Below are 23,089 nucleotides of genomic sequence, written 5' to 3'. Positions count from 1 at the left end.
TTTGTTCCAGTTTTAATGGTCGGTTTTTCTATACTATTGCTTCTAAAAAGTTCCTCAATTATTTCTTCTTCCCTTTACTTTTTGCTCATGTTTAAAATGAGAAATAAAACTGGGAATGTTTTTTAGCCATTTGGGAGAAACCCTACCATGAAGTCATAGACCTTATTTGACCACCTAGAGAAACCACTACAGCCACAGTCAAGTCATCATGGGAGTATGTCGATTTGGGAACAAGCTATGGGAGCGTTCCAGCTCAATTTTCGTCTTGGCACCTGGGCCTACAGGAGTCATGGGGTCGCACCATCCTGGTGCATCATTTTCTAGGATGCAACCGCAACCTCGTTTGGGAACATTTAGTGAGGTGTTTTAGTAACTATTGGTTTTTTTTATATTTCAGACTATCTGTTAAATACACTATGTTTTTTTTCCAGATTTAGGTTACCTCTGGGTTTTTTGACATATTTGTATATTAGATTATTTGGTTCCCAAACTTTGTATCTACGGTAACTTCTTGTGCACAGGAATAAGCCTAGAGAAAATTAGGTTTTTAATACTTTATTATTGCTTTGATATTGGTTTATGTAATTCGGGTAAATTTATATTTTAATATTACTAGCTTGTTTCCCAAATATTTTACTATTATTCGCTTTATTCCATTTGTTCGGTTAATTTAGGTCATCGTCGGTATTTATCTCAACTTCATTTCTACTTTAGTCAATTGTATATTTAACTTTATTTATTCATTACTGTATTTCCCCTTAGTGAGGCTTGGGCCTATTTATTTGTAGTATTTTCATCTTTGTCAGTTTCATTTAGTTGTACGTAGCAGGCGTACTATAACCATTTGGTAGAAGACTTATGTAATTTTGTACCCTATATGTTAGTAAGAGGTACCTATACCTTTAAGTTTTGTAACAGGTAACATTATTATTATCTCAAATATAACTTTTTGTATAACTTATGTCATTTTAGAGTCACATGATATACACTTTGTGTAACTCAGAGATTGTTAAAAATCTAGTAGTTATTTTAATAAATATTTACTTATTTTGTATATCAATTATTTTATTATTCCTTTATGTTCATTATTACAGGTTTAATATATTTAATATTGGAAAGCAGTGTAAGATACCTGGGAAAATGATCGAAGATCATTTTCATGGCGCCCATGATTAGTTAGTTTTATTTATTTTGTTCGTTTTTAGTCATTATTCATCTCCATTCAGTTTCAGTACATTATTCTTATCTTATTATTTCATCTTTTAGTCATCATTACTATCTATATAGAGCTACTGTTCTTCGACAGGCATGCAAACGAGCCGTATCCATCCTCGAGTGTCAAGTTGCTCTCTTGCATCTATAGCTAGCCAACTCTATTCAGTTTGCCTCTGTCTCTTCCCACTTCTACTTCTATCCCTTCTAATCCCCCTTTCTTCAGTACTACTGCACTTTAGTAGTATTTTTTCATTTTTTTTTTCATTACTTCTGTTGGAGTATATCACTCCAACAGAAGTTCATTTTTGTTACACAACCAGCCACTATCCCCTGTCGTACGCCTCTGGTAGTAGCTAGAAACGTTTATTTATCTTAATTTAGTAGGGTGTACAGTGCCTACACTTTCTGCCAAGTATGATAAGGATACGTCAAATAGTTTTAAAGTACTGGGTACAAATAATTTTTTAAATTTTAATCATATGAATCATATCATAAATTAATCAAAATAACAGTGCCGTTTCATATTTAACTTCAAATATCTCGAAAACTAATAACTTTATCGTTACCAATGAAGAGAATATTATTTACGTAGAAAGTATTGGAGAATCTAAAAATGGCACTAAAATAGTAATTCCTCCAGTGGCGTACAATTTGAGAAGGGTCAACCATTCACTATCCCCTGTCGTACGCCTCTGGTAGTAGCTAGAAACGTTTGTTTATCATAATTTAGTAGGGTGTATAGTAGTAGCACTTTCTGCCAAGTATGAAAAGGATACGTCGAACAGTTTTAAAATGCTGAGCAAAAATAGTTTTTAAATTTTTAGATAAAACATCCTGTAACTCAGTAAGGAACCACATTTTATTTAAGTGTTTTAGGTTAAATCTTCGTATTTTGTGCTAAGGTTTCTCCAGTTACTATATGGACAATTATTAATGAAACACCATGTATAGCTAATAGTTCTCTGTCGTATGCACTATATTTCTTTTCCCTAGGTGAGAATTTCTTAGAAAAGAAAGCTAAAGGTTTCATACCTGTATCCGTTTTTTGTTGTAGTACAGCTCCCGCACAAAAATCAGAAGCGTAACAAGTGATGGAGATATCAACATCCTTTACAGGGTGGCTCAGTAAAGCAGCGTTAGTCAAACTGTTTTTGCAGTCGTCAAAGGCTTGGATTCGCTGTGTTGTCCATTCGATTGGTGCTTTTCCTTTGACATTACCTTTTAGGGCATCATGCAGTGGTGTTTGTAGCTCAGCTGCATTGGGTATGAACCTTCGGTAGAAGTTTAACATACCTAGAAATCTGCGTAGGTCTTTCACTGTTTTTGGCTGAGTGAAATTTTGTACAGCTGCTACTTTTTCTTGTAGAGGTGTGAGTCCTCCGTCTGATACTGTGTATCCCAAAAAGGTAATCTCGTTTTTGCCGAATTGACACTTCGCCGGATTTATCACAACGCCAAACTGCTTGAGCCTTTTGAAAATCTCTTCCAAATGCGTCATATGCTGTTCTTCGGATTCTGATGCAATGAGAATGTCATCGATGTAGGCGTAGGCGAAGTCTAGACCACGTAAAATCTCGTCTATGAAACGCTGGAATGTCTGTCCTTCGTTTCGTAAACCAAAAGGCATATATAAGTATTCGTACAGCTCAAATGGTGTAGTAACGGCGGTCTTTGGTATGTCTTCGGTGGCTACTGGTATCTGGTTGTATCCTCTCACTAAATCTATTGTAGAGAAAATTATCTTACCAGCTAGCGCCTAACCGAAATCTTCGATGTGCGGAATTGGATATCGATCTGGAACTGTTTTTTGGTTGAGACAAATGTGCAGTGGAGTAGACCAGTTGCTTTTCGATGGTCTTATGATGCCTAGTCGTAGAAGATTCATCCTAATTTTTGATCGGAATTTTGGTATTTTTGGAATTTGATATTTGGTATTTGATCGTTTTCAACGAAAACATTTCGTTTATAAATTCGCAAAACTGTGTGTGTTATTGCGTTGCCGCTCCTGCAATACTCAGATCAGATTTATAGATGGATTCTTATGTAGTTTTTTCTTCTGAATCCAAATCTGAAAACGGCATTTCGATATTTCTAACCGTCTTCTAGATAATCGACCTCAAAATCTAAAATGTGACGTTACAATCGTTTTATTTTCTGCCGACACACTACTGCACACTACACGTCCAGCTGAAATCGTTGCTATTAAGGGCCGGTTTTTCATAACCTATTTATTTTTTGGTTAATATAGGTAGGAAATATTCATGGTTAATCAGTTTTTTAGTACTAGGTTAGAGCTTAAACTCGTTTAAGTTAACCACGATTTTAACCGATCCTCGTTAGATGGTTTAACTCCGAATTTTGCGGTTACGCTTGCGCATTGGTGCAGTGAATGGATCATGTTTATTTTTTTGGGTACCTGCCTGACAGAAGGGATTAGTTGGGTTATGTTATTTTCATTCATCGCGGGAAGTATTCTAATACCTCCTTATATTTTAGGGAAATTATTATTATTGAAATTATAAATTATTTCTTTCGAACTTGATATTGCATTGCATTAATCATTTTTTAAATTTGGTTATGAAATTGTCTTTTATTTATTTTTCTGTCAAATTGATCATTATTTCTCGAATTGCACATGCGCACGTACAGTTACTGCTGCCAACAGAAGAAAAAAAGTGGTTAGCTAACCAAGATTTTCTTGACTTGATTTAAAGCACTGCAAAAAGCTATGAGGGTTAAAATACGGGTTAAAATTTAAACTAGGTTAGCTAACCAAAATTTTAACCGCTTACTGAAAAACCGGGACTAAGTAGGCTAGTTTTTTAATCTCGATTTGTTAAGAAAAGCATAGGTTATTTACATTTGAGTTTGACACTTCGTGAATGTCAAACTAAATTTTAAATTAAGTATTAATAAAACATCAATGACATTTGATAGTGAATTTAATTATTATATAAAATAAATAAGATGTTCAAAAATAAAATTTGAGTATATTTTAAAAGCAATAATTTATTAACAGCTTTAAAAAGGTTTATACGAGTATACGGCCTCCCATTTATGATAAATGGACTGTTCCATTTGCTATGAAATTAAAATATAGTCGGTTCGCTAAACTCGACACAACTGGCTAGTGATTTTAGTATGTAATTTTTTGTTTTTTTGCGAATTTTGGCAAAATTGGCAAAATTACTAATTATTTAGTAATTATTAACTAATTAGTAATCATTTTTTTTGCCCAATTGGCAAAATTATTAACTAAAGTCACTAGCCAGTTGTGTCTCAGTTTAGCGAACCAACAGTAAATGAAATAATATTTTTTGGTATAAAATATTATGGTCTGATATGTGCAATTATATCCTTCTAATCGAAAAAAATATTTAAAGATTTTTCTCAGATTATGGATACCAACAACATTTTCATTTATAACTCTTTTATTTTTAATTTGACGAAGAAAAGTTATTCTTCATAAAAAGCTCTTCATGTTCTAAGATTTATGATGCAAGCATCATATATAATTTTTTTTTAATTTTATACGAGGTATATAAAAAATATGATCGAGATTCGATCAAGAGTAAACTACCTTTATAGTTCATAACATTTAAATTAGAATGATATAATTGCAGATTAAAACATGATTATTAATTTTAAACTATTTTTCATAATAGCAATTTTCATTATTATGAATTAAAATACGTAAATTAACAAAGTTTTCGTTATGATAATGCTCGTATTTTCAGCTTGTTATGAATATATTTGTTATTAATTATTGCTATTAATTGTTATTAATTGTTGCTAAACTATTCATTCAGTTTCCATCGACTTCTGGAAATATAATCTATAACACAAAGATTTTTATGTCACCAAGTCATTTAATTATTAATAAATAATTACTTACCTAAAATTTTAGTTGAAAATTAAAGATTTTGTTGAGAAATTTCGCTTTTTTGAGGAAAATTTTCGTAGAAGCAAATCGGGAAAACATGTCTCTAAACAATAATTAAAAAACAGTATTTGGGGGCGCCAGTTAGTTTGTAAAAAAATGTGGACTTTGCATACCTATATTATTAATATGTGCAATCACTAGATTCGATTCCAGCAATAAAATTGCTGATTAATAACTTTTTCCAAAATATTCTCCGATATCTATAATCTGCCCAGACTATTTCTCAAATAGATTCGTATATTTGCAAAAGTCGATATACTATTGAAACTTGTTGATATTTCCTCGTCCTCATACCTTATGTCCAAGTTCGAATTGTTTACGGTAGGTTGAGATTCCACAATATCTGCGTTTACATCGCTGAAATGTTCCTGGCAACATTCCAGAAAGAATCAACAAGTGGAATATATTTTTATCACTGTTCTTGCGGTGCCAACATGCGGGTTAAGATTTATGATTTGGATTTAATGAACGTTTATTTTGGTAACGGAAAATTTGAAAGGCGGAATTTACTGTCATCATTGACAAATTTAGTATTTTGGATGTTATTTTAATGATTATTGTAAATTGAATAATTCACTTATCAATATAATATATTGAGTATTATGCATTTTTAAAAATAGACAGATCTAAAATTTTAAGAAATTACACCTTTATCTTTTTGTGCCTCCAATTCGAGAATGAACGTGTTTGCACATCGAGGTTTTTGTATTTAAACGTGCTTTTTACATTATATTTTTTTATTGACAAACTTGGTGTGTAAACATTACTAGAATGTCATTCTACTTGACAATGTCATCATTAATTTTAAAGAGATGGCTTTTGAATGTTCTTGGATAACTGTTATTTGTATAATTCCAAATTATTAATTCAGTTACTAAATGTGATACACTGCGCGTCATAGAAAACGAACACCCTAAAAAATGGGTAATTTTTGATGTCGCGTATCTCCTAAACCTGTTGTCCGATTTAAGTGATTTTTTGAATATGTTATAGTCCTATTCTTTGTCAATATCCCTGGAATAATATTTTTGCAAAACAGGTAAATTTTCATTGTATACCGGGTGTACGAATCAAACTGTGTTTTTTTCTCAAAGTTCGCAACACCCTGTGGAATATTTTAGCATTTATAAAATACTGAAATTAAAACCAAACTATAGCCTCAGGTTTTCTTAACATTCTGTTTTTTAATTCATTCGCTTATGTTGGATAATACAAAAGTTATGTACTTTAACAACTAGGCATGCTCTTTATCAGTACAGGGTGTTTCTAAAGAAGTACGACAAACTTTAAGGGGTAATTCTGCATGAAAACATAATGACCGGTTGCTTTATAAACATATGTCCGCAAATGCTTCGTTTCCGACATACAGGATATTGAATTTTTTCTTACAAACTGACGATTTATTTATTGCCCTAAAACTGGTTGAGATATGCAAATGAAGTTTGGTGGGTTTTAATGTGTAATTTTCGGAACATTTTTTGACATACAATTAAGAATTTTTTATTCACCATTGGCGAGCATACAAATAATATGATCGGTCATATTACCCGTATGCGCTCCAATAGTGAATATAAAATTCTTAGTTGAATGTCAAAAAATTCGCAATAACCATCTCTTAAAACCTACCAAATTTCATTTGCATATCTCAACCGGTTTTAAAGCAATAAATAAATCATCAGTTTGTAAGACAAAATTTAACATCCCGTATCTCGGAAACGAAGCTTTTGCGGATATATGATTGTAAAGCAAACTGTCATTATTTTTAATGCAGAATTACCCCTTAAAGTTTGTCGAACTTATTTAGTCCCTAAAACCCTTTAGACTTATAACACCCTGTACTGATGAAGAACATGGCTAGTTGTTAAAGTACATAACTTTTGTATTATCCAACATAAGCGAATGAATCAAAAAACAGAATGTTAACAAAACCTGAGGCTATAGTTGGGTTTTAATTTCAGTATTTTATAAATGCTAGAATATTCCACAGGGTGTTGCGAACTTTGAGAAAAAAAACACAGTTTGATTCGTACACCCGGTATACAATGAAAATTTGCCTGTTTAGCAAAAATATTATTACAGGGATATTGACAAAGAATAGGGCTATAACATATTCAAAAAATCATTTAAATCGGATAACAGGTTTAGGAGATACGCGACATTAAAAATGACCCATTTTTTAGGGTGCCCGTTTTCTATGACGCGCAGTTTAATTTTTTTTACTAACTATGTATTTAGTGATTATAAGAATTTATATGTATAACAAAAACTAATACTCAGTCGAGAAAAGAGAAAAAGTGTTAAAGTGATTTTTTAATAATATATTGTTACTATGGAACGCTTACAATTTTGAACATCTTTAACAAAAAAATACTTGGATCAAAGAATACATCCTGATGTATTCTCTGCTTGCTCTGGCTATATCTCTGCTATTGAAACCCTCAATATAGTCTCGAAAACACTGCAATCAAAATCTTTGGACCTTTTAACAGCTTACAGTTTACTTGAAGAGAGCCTCTTAAAACTAACTGAAATGTGAGGACAATTTGAAACCTTCTTTGAAGTGGCTTCAAATATGTGTCAACGTTGGGGAATTTCGATGAACTATGCGAATATGAAAGAGTTCAAGATCCCAAGTCATGCTTTAGAGTAACTCAATGATCGACACATTATGCGATTAGCTAGACACCCGCTATCGAGGAATGAAAGCAGTGTTAGATTCGTACCGAATTGTTCAACGTGATTTTATTTTGAATGCAAACGAACAAAACCTTCAAAACAAAGCAATCAACTTCGTAAAACGTTTTCCAAGATGGTGGGTTTACTCTCCCCCCTTCCTCTGGGGAGTAAACCCCCCAAGAGCTACCGGTAGGGGGCCCCCAGATCACGCTTGCCCCGGGGCCCCCTAACATAGTACTTACGGCTTTGGATTTTGTGCGTCGATTCATCACAATGGATGAGACTTGGTCTAGCACCATGGTCCTGAGTCAAAACAAGAGGTTAAAGCAGTGGCGGCTCGTGATTTTTACAATAGGGGAGGCTATACCTAACTGTAAAATATCTAGACAAATTTGCACTAGCAAAAAAATGCGCCAAAAAATGTAATTTAAGGCCCCATCTTTTGACCATTTTTTATTTACATTTCATAATATCATCCTCATTCATAATTTCATGATATCATCATTTTAAAAATAGTTAGTCTAATAGTAAAAGTTTAATACCAAAGTTTGTGTCGTTTATTTGTTAACAATTCCATCTATTTGTAAATAGATACCTATGCATATCAAAATAAATACAGATTTGAAGTTTTGCAGTCCATACATAATGAAGCTTCAACTTTTTTAAGATACTCAACTGATTTTTTTAATTCTAAACGCGGCCTACTGCGAATTCAAAAACACGATAAATTACCGATATTTTGCTTTGAGTTAGAGATATCGAAAAAATTTATTTGAGCAAGTTGTTCCAAATATTATTATAACCCCACATACCAAATTTCATAACAAAATTCGCACTTTTAGATTTTTCATTATTTTTAGTCAGGACCCTAAAATTCGTTGTCCCGAAACGCACCCAACCACCCAACGGAGCTGAGAAGGTACTCTGCCTCCCTTGGTATATCTCCGGGCAGCGTGTGATGGCGCCGTAGATGCCACTGTTAGGAGACCGGGTCTCCTTAAACGCCTGCTGCGCTGCACGGAGCATTAGCAACGGAGAATGCTGGGCTTCTCGGCTCCGTTCGTGCATCTCGGGATAACCCAGGGTCCTGCCTACAATAATATGTAATAAAACTGAGACGCAATCATGCGTTCTAATGCTAATGCTCCGTACGTATGGATAATTAGTGATAATATGGAATTTACACGTTGTATAATAGTGAGAGTAATTATTGTTTTCGCGATTCATGATAAACAAAACAGTATAGAGTGTGTAAAAAATTTATGGGGAGGCTGAGCCTCCCTTGCCTCCTCTGACGAGCCGCCACTGGGTTAAAGAGTATTTAATATCGGGTCGGCAAAGTTGTAAGTAGTACCTGGTGCCCGGTATCTCCTGGACGACGTTTTAGGAAATTTGTTATGAAAATATTGTCTCGGGGCTTTTGAGGTGTCACTGGACACGAATATTGTATCGAAGATGAAATACGAGGTACCTGGTGACCGGTATTTACGTCATCTGCTGAAGTTTTTTGAAAATTCATTATAAAAATAGTTGAAATTTATTATATCGGGGTTTTTGAGGCCGCCGAACCCAAATATTGCATCGACAATGCTGTAAGAGATCCTGGTGCCCGGTATCTATACAGTAAAAATAATTAAATACATAAAATTCCCGGAGACGACGTAGATACAGGGCACCAGTTATCTCGTAGAGCATCGTCAAAGCAATAACCCTCGGGAGAACAAGTTTCATCAATTTTCTTAATGAATTTCCATAAAACTCCAGAAGATGACATACATTCCTGGCACCAGGTGTCTCAAACAGCTTCGCCGACCCGATATTCGTGTTCAGCGACCAATTCAGCGAAATTTCAACTATTTTCATACCTAATTTTCATAAAACTCCAGGAGATGGCGTACATAGCAGTCACCAGGTATTTCGAATAGCATCGCCGCGGCAATATTCGTGTTTAGCGACCTCAGAAACCACGGGAGAGTAGTCAATGATTTTCAAAATGAATTTCCTCAAGTGCATTGAGATGCATTTTCCGCCTAAAACAATTCAATTTTCATTTATCTGTCATGCCAATAGGTCAAATCTTTTCCTGCTGCTCTCCCGAATCGAATGCAAAAGGTTTTATAACGATTCATCTTACTTTAAAAAACTCAGAGGTTTAGGTGATTTTAGTGTTTTATATCCTCGCCTATTATATTCCTGGTTATAAAATCTGATTTAGGAATAAATTTAACTTTTTAAGATTAAATGAACTTTTTTGGTCATCTTTTTATTTTTAATCAAACTTACAACATAATTTGTTACATTTGTTACAAAAAAATTGGCAGCAGTATGGACACAAGCAAACAATAAATAATAATCAAAATGACGGGGTCTACGAACTCGCCTGACGTTTTAGATAGAGCGTGCCAAAACTTTCAAAGTTAATTCAAATTTGATTAATTATTTATAATTTTTAATACTCTACGGATAGTAAACTTTCCTAGATAATCTTTTATTTATTATATCGTTTAACGTAAAAATGTGATCTTGTGTACATCTACTAGGTCTAGAACCACTTTGCGATTCTTCTAAAGTTGGTTCTATTATTTTTCTCAGTCTACTCTCTACTATTAGCTCATAAACTTTCATCACTGTACTTAACAGAGTTATTCCTCTATAGTTATTGCAATTCTTGTTGTCACCCTTTTTATGTATAGGTACAATCAGACCAATCTCCCAGTCTGTAGGTATTTGTTCGTCTCTCCAAATCATTTGAAATAGTTCTAATAACTTTTGTAGTCCCATATCACCCATGTTTTTGACCATTTCCGCCGTAATTTGATCATGACCTGGTGCCTTTCCATTTTTTAGCTTCCTAATCGCATCAGTTAGTTCATCCATTGTAATGTTTGGTATAAATTCAACTTCTTGTTCGCCAGTTCTTTCTTCATCTTCTTCACTTGTGCTGTGTGGTTCGTGTTGTAGTAGTTTCTGGAAATATTCTTTCCATCTTTTCATAATGCTCACTTCATCAGTCAGTAGATCTCCGTTCTGATCTTTTAGTGATGTTACTTCTTTATGTTTATTACCTCTTATTCCTTTTATGACCTTATAAAATAATTTCTGATTGCTTCTGCTATCGTGTTCTAATTTGTCTCCAAAATCTTTCCAGGACTTTTGTTTTGCTGCTACTACTATATTTTAAACTCTTTTCCGCTGCTCTCTATATTGTTTATAATTTTCTTCTGTTCGGTTACCTAGATATTTTCTCCACATCTCCTTTTTCTTGCGCGTGTGTCTTCTGATTTCCTCTGTCCACCATGCTGTTAGTTTCTGTTTACTGTTGCTTTTGAGTATTCCACAAACTCTCTCTGCTGTTTTTATAATTGTGTCTTTGAATGTTTGCCACATTTGTTCCACTTGTAGGTTTTCCCAATTTTTCCCTCCTAATTCTTCGTTCAAAACATTTACATATTTGTTCGCTAAAGTTTTGTGTCTTAATCTGTATGATTTGATTGTTCTAAATTGTTTTGTTATTGCTCTTTCGTTGTGATCCTCTGTTACTTCGTCTTTTATTGTTGCCACGAGTAAATAATGATCACTACCTATCTCTGGACCGCGTCTTACTCTTACATCAGTGATTTTCCTTCTATTTTCTTTTTCTATCAACACATAGTCTATTATGGATTTTTCACCTCTGCTAGGTTCTTCCCTTGTATACTTATGAATATCTTTGTGTTCATAGAAGGTATTTGTGACGATTAAATTGTGTATTTGACAGTAGTCGAGTAGTCTCTTGCCATTATTATTTCTCTTTTTTCCCCATGTATTCCAATTACTGTCTTGTACTCATGATCTCTCTGCCCTACTCTCCCATTAAGGTCTCCCGCTACTAATATGGATCCTTTACTTCCTTCGGTCGCTATTGATAGTTCTTCCCAGAAAAAATCTTTTCGTTCTGCTCTTTCGTCTTCGTTCGGCCCATACGCCACTATTATACTTTTGTTTTGTTCATTGCATTTAAATTCAATTACCATTATTCTGTCGGATATGGCCTCCCACCTTTTTACAAACTTTCTGTTTCTGGAGTGTATGATGCATCCTACTCCTGATGCAGCTCTTTCGATTGTGTCGACCCCACTGTATAATAGCAAATGTCCATTTTCTAGCTCTATTTCTCCTTTGCCTTTCTTCTTAGTTTCTGTCAATGCAAGAAAATCTAAATTTGCCTTTTCAAATTCCATTTCAAGTTCCTTCTCTTTGTTATACAAAGTTTTGATGTTCCAGGCTCCTAGTTTAATAGTTTTTTTCACTCTTGTTTTGTTCTTCTCTCTATTATTTTCCTTGTTATTAGTTGTCCTCTTTATTTGTTCCTTCGTAGTACTGGATGTTCCATGTCCTTGCCTGGTCGTCATCAACGTCTCTCCGTCCGATTCGCTAATTAGTTTTTTGAATGGATTGTTCTTGAGTATTTGTTGCGTATCTCAGGAGACCTTTCCGTTTTTCCCATCTCAGGTGACCTTTCGCTGTATGTTCTTCCTGATTTTGATCTTGCATTATATTCCTTATCGCTATCTGTTACGACTTGTTGCTCCTCTTGTTCATAACCTAAGCTCTCTGCTGTATAAATTTCATCATTTATGTACAATTTGTTGTATACTATATTTGCCTTATATCCTTTTTCTCTCGCTTCTTTCATTTGTTTTCGTAACATTCCTCTCTGAATCTGAATTTCTTTGGGGTAGTCTTCATTTATGAATATGTTAGTTCCCTTTAATTTATGAGTTGCCTTGATTATTTCCCTTTTTTTATTCCAATCTGTTAGCTCTATTAGCATCGGTCGTGTTTTATTTGCCGTTTTCTTTCCAATTCTTCTAATTTCACTTATATACTTTTTTTCATCAAGTTCGATATCCAGTTTTTCTATAACTTTCTGGCTTTCCTTTTTCATAATGGATGTATCCTCATTTTCTGTTTCCCCAATCCCGAAGATTATTTTTTTCTTTTTTCTTATTTCTCTTTCTAGGTAATTTGTCCTGCTTTCTTGCATTTTCAGTTCTTTCTTTAGTTATCTATTTTCTTCTTAGATTACCCGGTATTCTTTCTTAATATTTTCTACTTCCGACTGTAGGCTATCTATTTTCTTTTCCATCCTGATGCCTCTGTCTTCCATGCTTTCCAATTTTTTCATTATTTCCTCCATCATTTTCTCCATTTTCCTTGTTATTTCACGAACTTATTTTAAACCAGCGAATAGAGTGTTTATCCGAATTCGCGTACCGCGATAAGAACTTTCACTCATTATCCCATCTTATTATTGTATGTATTAATAATATAGATATGCAAAGTCTGCAGATAGTGTGCTACTTTTTTTATAAACAAAATGGCGCCCGAAAATCGTGTTTTTTTCAATTTTTGCTCTATAACTCCAAAGATTTTAACTTTAGACCAAAAACACCCAAATAAAAATTCACCGTAATTAAATCCTGCATAGACACGTGTTTTTTTCGATTTACTTCGATGAAAACTTTCCCCGGAAAAAGCGGGTTTTTCCAACAAAATCTTTCATTTTCAACTAAACTTTTAGATAAGTAGTTGTTAATCAATAATTAAATAACTTGGAAACGAAAAGTCCTTTCCATATATATTATAATTCCAGAAGTCTATGGAAATTGAATGAACAGTTTAGCAACAATTAAAGTGTTAACTAAAAATTTACGGTCGCTATAATAACGACAATAATTATGATGCATAAGAATAACTATGATTTTTTCATAAAAAGACACCATACCTATCTAATGTAATTTACAGAATTGAAATTGGACTATTTAAGCGGCCTCAGGAATATTTTAAAATTATAAACAATTTTTTGGTTTATAAACAAATAGAATATCTCGGGAAATATTAAACTAAATTAAATAATGAAAACGGTATTCGAAAGAGAGCGGCAGGACGCTTCTGCTAAAAGGAAACACGTTTAATTATGACGAGTGGTTCCTGAGATACAACCGGTCAAAGTTGACCGGAATTTACGGCAAAGATATAAATAATAGGATCATAATTTTCAAACCATCACCTTTCTATTTTTGTTCTCTTTCTTCAGACCAATTTTCATATCTTTAAAATCTTCATAACATATATTATTATAATAAAAACTATCGATAATACGTGTGAAAATTGCCAAAAATAGCTAAATTCCAATCAAAAATTAGGTTGGAGAAAATGTAACCCTCAAAGTTCAAAATCGGTATACGTTAACAAAATGCATTTTCTCGGCTTCCCATGGAGCAATTTCCTTCATTCTTTTTTTATTCCCAAGTAACTCGAGTAGAGCCATCGAACTAACGCATTATTAAATGTCAAACTTGCTTTTGTTTTGTTATAATAGATTAATTTTTTTATAAGAACATAAAATTACATATTTTTAGATATGCTTTTTTTTTAGATAAACTTACTACAAGTGTACCTTTTAAAGTTAAAAACATAAATATTCTCATTTGAAAGCTGTATAGTTATTTAAACAATTTTTATTTAAACAAATTAAAACATTGTGTTATAATATATAAATTAATTTATTATAACAAAACAAAAGCAAGTTTGACATTTAATAATGCGTTAGTTCGATGGCTCTACTCGAGTTACTTGGGAACAAAAAAAGAATGAAGGAAATTGCTCCATGGGAAGCCAAGGAAATGCATTTTGTTAACGTATACCGATTTTGAACTTTGAGGGTTACATTTTCTCCAACCTAATTTTTGATTGGAATTTTGCTATTTTTGGCAATTTTCACACGTATTATCGATAGTTTTTATTATAATAATATATGTTATGAGGATTTTAGAGATATGAAAACTGGTGTGGAGAAAGAGGACAAAAATAAAAAGGTGATGGTTTGAAAATTATGGTCCTATTGTTTACATATTTGCCGTAAATTTCGGTCAAATTTGACCGATTGTATCTCAGGAACCACTCGTCATAATTAAACGTTTTTTCTTTTAAAAGAAGCGACCTGCCGCTGTCTTTCGAATACCGTTCTTACAATTTAATTTAATTTATTATTTCCCGAGATAGTCTATTTGTTTATAAGCCAAAAAATTGTTTATAATTTTAAAATATTCCTGAGGCCGCCTAAATAGTCCAATTTCAATTCTGTAAATTACATTAGATAGGCATAGTGTTTTTTATGAAAAAATCATAGTTATTCTTATGCATCATAATTATTGTCGTTATTATAGCGACCGTAAATTTTTAATTAACATTTCAATTGTTGCTAAACTGTTCATTCAATTTTCATCGGCTTCTGGAATTAAAATATATTCGGAAAGGGCTTTTATTTTACAAAGTTATTTAATTATTGATTAACAACTATTTATCTAAAAGTTTAGTTGAAATTAAAGATTTTGTTGGAAAAACCCGCTTTTTCCGGGGAAAGTTTTCGTCAAAGTAAATCGGAAAAAACACGTCTCTATGCAGAATTTAATTGCGGTGAATTTTTATTTGGGTGTTTTTGGTCTAGAGTTAAAATCTTTGGAGTTATAGAGCAAAAATTGAAAAAAACACGATTTTCGGGCGCCATTTTGTTTATAAAAAAAGTAGCACACTATCTGCGGACTTTGCATATCTATATTATTAATATATACAATCATAAGATTCGACTCCTGCAATAAAATTGCTGGTAAATAACTTTTCCCAAAAATGGCCTATTCTCCGATAATCAGCCGAGACTAGCGCTAGAGCGATAAAGTGACGGTACACAGTAAACGAAAACTTTTCGTTGTCATTGCCCAGCGAAAAACTCTTCTTTATCAAGTGATTGTAGAAAATAGTTATTTATTTATTAAGAGCGAAAAGTATTCACTGATTCAACGTTCTGTTCCAAATATATATTGGTTTGAAAATTATGTAGTACCTCGAAGATATATAACAACATTAATCAGAATGTAGTTTAAACATGCATGTTTCCATCTACAGCTAGCAAGAATTAAAGTTTTTGATTCAAATCTTTGTACGGAATGTCAGAAGGTGGGTGATTTGAATCGCACTTTCTTTGAGTGCACAAAATACATTCCACACACCTATAATTTAATCGAAGATTTAATAAAATATAATGTCTTTCCGCCTTTCAATATATGCTATCTATTGTCTCTGAACAACAAAAATATTGTTATGATCTGCTTTCTCTTACTTTTATATTAATTAGTATTTATTTAATTAATTATTCAATTGTCGCAAATCATACATAAAATTAAGAAAACCTCAGGGTGCCTTTTTATCATACAAAAAAAAAATAACTAAATTATCTTAGGTTATACTAATCCTTTCTCGTGGTTTCAGTATCTCTTAGTTGATCCTTATCGGGATATAATAGAAAAAGGAAATAAATAGAAATACCATAAATAAGCACATACAAATATCTTTTATTATCAAAAGAAAATGTATCAATTAAATCCTGTGGGCATAACTGTCCCAATGAAACAATGAAACTTTTACTACATAAATTAAATTTAATTCAACAAATATTTATCTGTTTGATCTTGATAACATTGATAAAACAAGCTAAACAAACAAATTTAAGTATTTGCAAAACTACTTACACTTCCTATTAAATTTTTTAAATATTGGAATCTTAGTTCGTATGCTTTTACTCAAAAAAAATTAACTTCTGAACATAAAGAAAATCTATCACAAAAATTATTGACTGACCTTTTGATTCACACACAATGATGTCTCCTCTTGACCCAAACAGCTCTTCATTGTTGATTATGTTAGGCTACCCATCAAAGCCCTCTCCGTTCTCAGCATCAATCCAACAGCAACTAATTCTCCAAAACACGAGCCAGGGCTCTTTTAACCAGTACTCGTTACAAAAACTCCAAAATTCTCTCCTCTCTTTCTCACAATAATATTCTTTTCCTTGGACTTAACAGAATCAAAGAGGTATTTCTTCTTAATTTGATCTGTCTCTCGTTCAACTTTTCAGCTACACTCTTCACTATCTAACAACCACTGGTACTTGCTTCTGAACTATTCACGAAAACTTTTGAATGCTCTTCTCCGATGCCGGTCACATAATAATCTACTTTTCCAAACTATCTGAACATTCAACCTTCTCTCATCCCCATTCCACTTTTTTCATTTGAAAAACCCATGCATCCTTCCAAACAAATACTGCTACTAATGATAATTACTTTTCGGGAATTCTACAAATTTACTTGGGACTTAAACAAAGAGCCTTAAAATTCCAACTTTCTCTACATTACTTTTCTAAATATAATAATTACCTGTGGCTTTTTGGCCTCGCCCGTAACAAAGCAACCGTTTTAAAATTATAATCCCGAAATAAATTGTCTATTCACATCACTTTATTTACTAATGTCTTTAATTCTTCAGGGAAAAACTCATTAAGGATAAACCTACTGCTTAAAAGCTAACTTCTAATAAATAGTTAGAAATCAATATACAGGGTGTATCAAATTTATGTGCCCGCGTTATATTAAAGAAATAAAAATTTTATTCTATCTTTAATTGACAAAATGATACACAATAATATATATGACTGTTTAATGAAATTTATTTGTGAAACTAAAATTAACCTCTAAACTTATTAATCCTGATAATTTGATATATTATATACATACGAAAAAAAGGAAGAAGAAGATGTATAATGGAAAATGTGATGAGTAACTTGGATAGTCCATAGCGACCAGCTGCAGCTTCTGAACTGAGTAGAGAGCTGTGGAAGAGTTTTCTATGGAACTCTAGGGACCTCATTGCCTTCTTTATGTATAGAAAACAAAAAAGTTGTGACTGTCTAATTGACACTCAAGTCTATGCCATAAAACAAAAAAAAAAAAAAAAAGAGCGAAAACTGATACATTATTGCTTGAGAGTAATAGTTCGGTAATTACTTGAAATTCAACCCAATAAACTCGATAGTAAAGAAAATTAAGGAAGCTGATGTCATTTTGTTGTTGTTTTATTGGTAGTCCCCCCACCCTCCCAGGTAAATGTTCCGCCAGTCCTACTAAAGCGCATTCAGAAAACTAAGGATCAGCCACAACGAGTGTTATTATAGCAGCACAAGACATATCACGTTTTCACGCATACAGAATATATTGCGTCTAAAAAACATTAGATATCCCGACGAAGCAGGAGTTTTTGTAAACAACAGTGCCGGATTTAGGATACTTGCGGCCCTAGGCCAAATTACCCCGAGCGGCCCACGATAACTTCACGATTTTGTAATTAAAGCATAAAGCACATAATCTTAATACATAACGTTTATTTTAATTTTACTTTTTAAAATTGATACAACATTGGTACTACAAAAAGTACATTGGTAAATCACATTGAAGATTTTGACAGGCGACATTTTGCGCCTCTGCCCTTAATTGTTAAAATTAAATAGCATTTGTTTCATCCGGGGAAAAAGTAGATACAGGTGACAGCAAAAGACTAAAAAAGCCGAGTTGAAAATACCTTATAAGTAAAAGAACAAACAAAATAATATGAACTGTATAACAATAAAAGGCTACGGTACTGAAAAATAAAAATATTAAGAATACCACAAATAAACTTTTAGATCGTTAAATTGTCACATTATTCTCTTATACTCAAAAACGTCAATGTCATGTTCTTAATTTGGATAAAGTTGGATTAGTGATTAACATTGACAGTCGCTCCACTCCATACTCATAATAATTCTTATATCTAAACTCTAAACACTCACTTTTCTAGCTTATTTTGCTGCAAAATCTTTAATCAAATCGTTAGGGTATGGGTACGTAGTTTCGGCTTTAGTGCTATTTAAATGGGATTAATTTTTTTCAAATCCTGAGAAAACTAATAAGTAATTTTGAAAAATTTAAACGCAGAATGAAATATTACGTTCTTACCGAGGGCCGAAAGTCCCTAAAAACTTCTGTTATGTTTATTTTAATAAGTTGCAGGGGTGAAAAACTAAGAGAAAATGAAGTGTAAATTTAATTTCAAATATCTCGTTTAAAGAAACTTTTTATTTATTCTAAGGGACTTTCGGCCCTCGATAATAATTTAGTCTTTTATTCTGCGTTTAAATTTTTTAAAAATATTTATTAGTTCTTTCAGGATTTGAAAAAAATTAACTCCATGTCCGTGGTGATATTTTCCAAATCGAACATTCGCTATCTTTGTCATACAACGCACTGAGTCAAATAGAATATGATGACAAGACAGTGACAATTTTAAATATTTGACATGTCATCAGGAATATTTTGAGTTGATTAAATAATATTGATAGTGTATTTGGTAAATAATTGATTTAAGACGTGAACTTAATAAAAAGTGAATTGTTTGTTATTTTTATGGACGATCCAAGAAGAGAATTGACCAGGATATATTCTGTGATCAAAGTATTTTGTTGTTAAAGATGTTCAAAATTGTAAGCGTTCCATAGTAACAATATATTATTAAAAAATCACTTTAACACTTTTTCTCTTTTCTCGATTGAGTATTAGTTTTTGTTGTACAGTATATAAATTATTACGATCACTGAATACATAATTAGTGAAAAAATAATCATATTTATTAACTGAATTAATATTTTGCAATCCAAGAACATTCAAAAGCCATCTCTTTAAAGTTAATGATGACATTGTCAAGTAATAATATTTACATATCCAGTGAGAATACCAGTGAGAATACCATACCAGTGAGAATTTTAATACACGTAATTTGCCGTGTAAAGACAGAATAGCCGTAAAAATAGGGATAGCCGTAAAATATTTGCGTATTATGTACCGATGACGTAGGCTTGAAAAAGCTCTTAGTATTTGAAACAAAACTAACCAAACTAGACAAATCTAGAATCTTCGTCAATTTTTGATTTTTCTCAACACGCTGAATGATTTTTCTCCAGATGCATTAGATGTCATCATGCATAGTAGAATGCGCAAAGCCGTGTCCATATTCGGACACGGCTTTTTTACACATTTTTTTTAACAAAAAAGTTTTTTTTTACAAAACGCTGCGGTCTCCTTTTGCTTGCGGCCCTAGGCCGCGACCTAGTCGGCCCAGTGATATATCCGGCACTGGTAAACAAATTAATAATTTGCAAAGAAGAATGTCCCGTGTATCATTTATAAGTATGTAGAGAACATGAACTTGATCTCAGTACGAATGAAACAAAGTACGTGGTCAATAAACGCGAAATATTAATTTCAATCATTATGAAAAAATCGGGTTTAGTCGTCTTCGATTATCTCTAAAATTTTGCTGATTAAGTTAGATGCATCATTATAATTATCTTGTTAACTAACGACCTGTAAGGATAATTGATATTAATAAATTGGGTTGATGTCTTGCAAAGCCTAAAAACCATAACACATTGGTTATATGTTATATGAGCACACGTACCCACAGTTCTGGCACCAGATTGACAGGTACAATAGTAGTACACGCTAATCGGGTCTTCTACAGGTCATCTTTATCATTCTCTTCATCATCCATTCATCCTTCATCATTCCATCTACTTCTTGACAATAATGGATCATATTATCGTGCTCGCGCAAATATGTAGCGAGAAATTTCCCTACATTTTTCAACAAGAAGAATGTAGGGCAACATTCACAGAAAACATCTTATAGTGTGAGGTCCGATGACCGAGCTCGCCATTCTATCGAACCCCGTCGTCCAATCCATCTACGTCTAGGTAACGTCTTATTGCAGCATAGTAGTGTTTCGACAATTAACGGTTCAATTGCGATTTGTAACATCTCCAGATACATATTGGGGTATATTTATTCTGTAACACTTCCGTTAAATTTTAGAGGCCTGTAAAATTTAAGCGCCCGCTAAAAATATTTTGGTATTCTGTAAATCATACATCCGTTAAAATCATAACCTAAACCGTTAAAACTCCCTCTAAATAAAAATATTTTAGAGGATTACAAAACGTACCCGCTTAAATTTTTAGCAGTGCGTTAAATGTGGTTTGATTATTTTTGTTGGGTTATGTTTGTATGAATAGTAGTTTGTTATTCTTGTATTATACTGCAGATAAATATTTAAAATTGTCAAATGGCTTTTTATAATGTATTTGGTGAAGAAATACTTAATAAATAATAATGAAAGGTAAGTCTCATTTTACTTTACAATCGACACACTACACCTATAAGTAATAGTCCGGTAAAATAAGGATGCAACCTTGGAATGAAAGATAATAAGCTGAAAATTTGCATACGTCTTTATTTTGATGGTATAAAACTTACCTCAAAAGTCTCATATAATCACGTGTCCGCGACTTAAGATATTTAAGGTCAAAGGTCACGCAAATGAGTTTTCTGCAAATATCTCGTTTCCCTTACACTTTATGACATTTAAGGTGGTAAGAAAAATTGTAGAATGGAAAATTCTCTTCAATTTTTGTCCCAAGTACTTTTATGTACCTTCAACCCTTCTTAAGATAGAGCGCAAAGAGTGGGGGACCGCTTACCTGTGTATACGGTAACGGGAAGTCAGCCAGTAGGATTCAATAAATAATAAGTTATGTAGTTAATTATTCACTTAAAATACTATTATTATCATTAAATTTTTATTATTTATTATTTAATAAACTATATTTATAGATATTAATTATAAAATATATATTATTTATATAATATTTATTTTATTTTTAACAAACATACAATTTTAAATGAAATATTTCAAATGAACTTTATATTAATGATATTTTTAACAGCTGTATATACGATAAATTAAGATCAAGTGCAGAATTCAACAATAATCATTTTTATATTTAATTAAATACTGAAAAAATTATATTTATTATTTTTTTAAATTATATATTTTAATATTAATATTTTTGTATTAATTTTCTTCTTCATCGTCTTCTTCTTCTTCTTCTTCTTCTTCTTCTTCTTCTTCTTCTTCTTCTTCTTCTTCTTCTTCTTCTTCTTCTTCTTCTTCTTCCTCTGACTGCTCAATATCGGATTCATCATCATCATTCTCGTTTATTAAAGTATCAGAATAAAAAGATACAAGAATATCAGGTGCATATTCACTTTCTTCATTGAAATCATCTGAAGTTGATGAAGCGTTTAGACATGATTGTCCATTAGACTGCCCACAAATTAAAGTACATTGCAATCCTGATTTCTTGCATCCGCAATTAGAACCACAACCTTTCTTGCAATTGCAAAATATTGTATTCAGCAGTTCTTCTGGTGCTGGCGGTAATAATGTTGTTATTGGTTCCAGAAATTCATTTTGCATTACCCAGCCGAATTCTTGGGGTTCTAAATCATTTCCCAACCAAATTTAGGTCTGATAATAGACACGAATGATATGCTGACGAGCTGCTGCACTTGAAGGTGGAAGACTTGATAACTGCACTGGTTTGTTGAATCTTGTTGATTTGATGAACTGGGTGTATCGAAAAGAGTCTATATCGTCTTCTGATGTTGGAGCATTATACGCTGCTAAGAAAATACGTACTACATTTTCAAATAATTCTTGTACAGAGCAGTTTCTTTGTTGAAATAGTTGAGGAGACTGATTTAAATGGTGATTTTTTTCGAACATTTTAATAAACGATATTTTACCTTTCCTATAAATCTCAGAAGTCGTATCACATCCACTAAACGCGTGTAAAAATAAGTTGTGTTTCTTAGAATGAGGGTATTTATCAAAACTTTTCGATGAATATAATTTTGTCTCCGCATTACCCTTACCAATTTTAAAAAAAAAATTTCTTGTTGATGTGATTGAGCTCGTCCTATCAAGATAACTAGCAAATCAATATCTTCTCCTACAATGACGGAAGTTTTTCCTACATGTTCAAACTCTGCAATAGCTGTTTCTACAATGAAAACATCAGCATCATCTCTGGCTTGTTTTGTAGTGATATTAACAGCTTTTAATTTGTCGATAAGCATGTCTATAAATATTTTTTTATTAGATGTGTTCGATAAAAATTGTTCTTGGCTGATAGGCACATTCATTGTTTCATCAAAACGGAGTTCGTAAGATTTTGAAACACCGGCAGTTCTTCTTAGTTGTTCCATTGCTTTAATGTTCTTAGTGTAGTCTGAGTAACCATCAAATACAACAACGATACTTGAGCCATAATGTGTTTGTAAATATCTGACGTATTTATGTAAAATATTACAGAAAATATCATCTTTATTCCATACAACGCGGTGCAAAAGAAATACACCATCGATAATATATGTTGTAGTGATTTCGTCCAGTTCAATATCAATAGGAGTCATACTTTTATATAGTGCTGATTTTGTTGTTTTT

Source organism: Diabrotica virgifera, chromosome 3, assembly GCF_917563875.1.
Source record: "Diabrotica virgifera virgifera chromosome 3, PGI_DIABVI_V3a".
Taxonomy (NCBI): Eukaryota; Metazoa; Arthropoda; class Insecta; order Coleoptera; family Chrysomelidae; genus Diabrotica; species Diabrotica virgifera.
The sequence above is the reverse complement of the archived record's forward strand: the minus strand, read 5'-3'. Positions refer to the sequence as shown.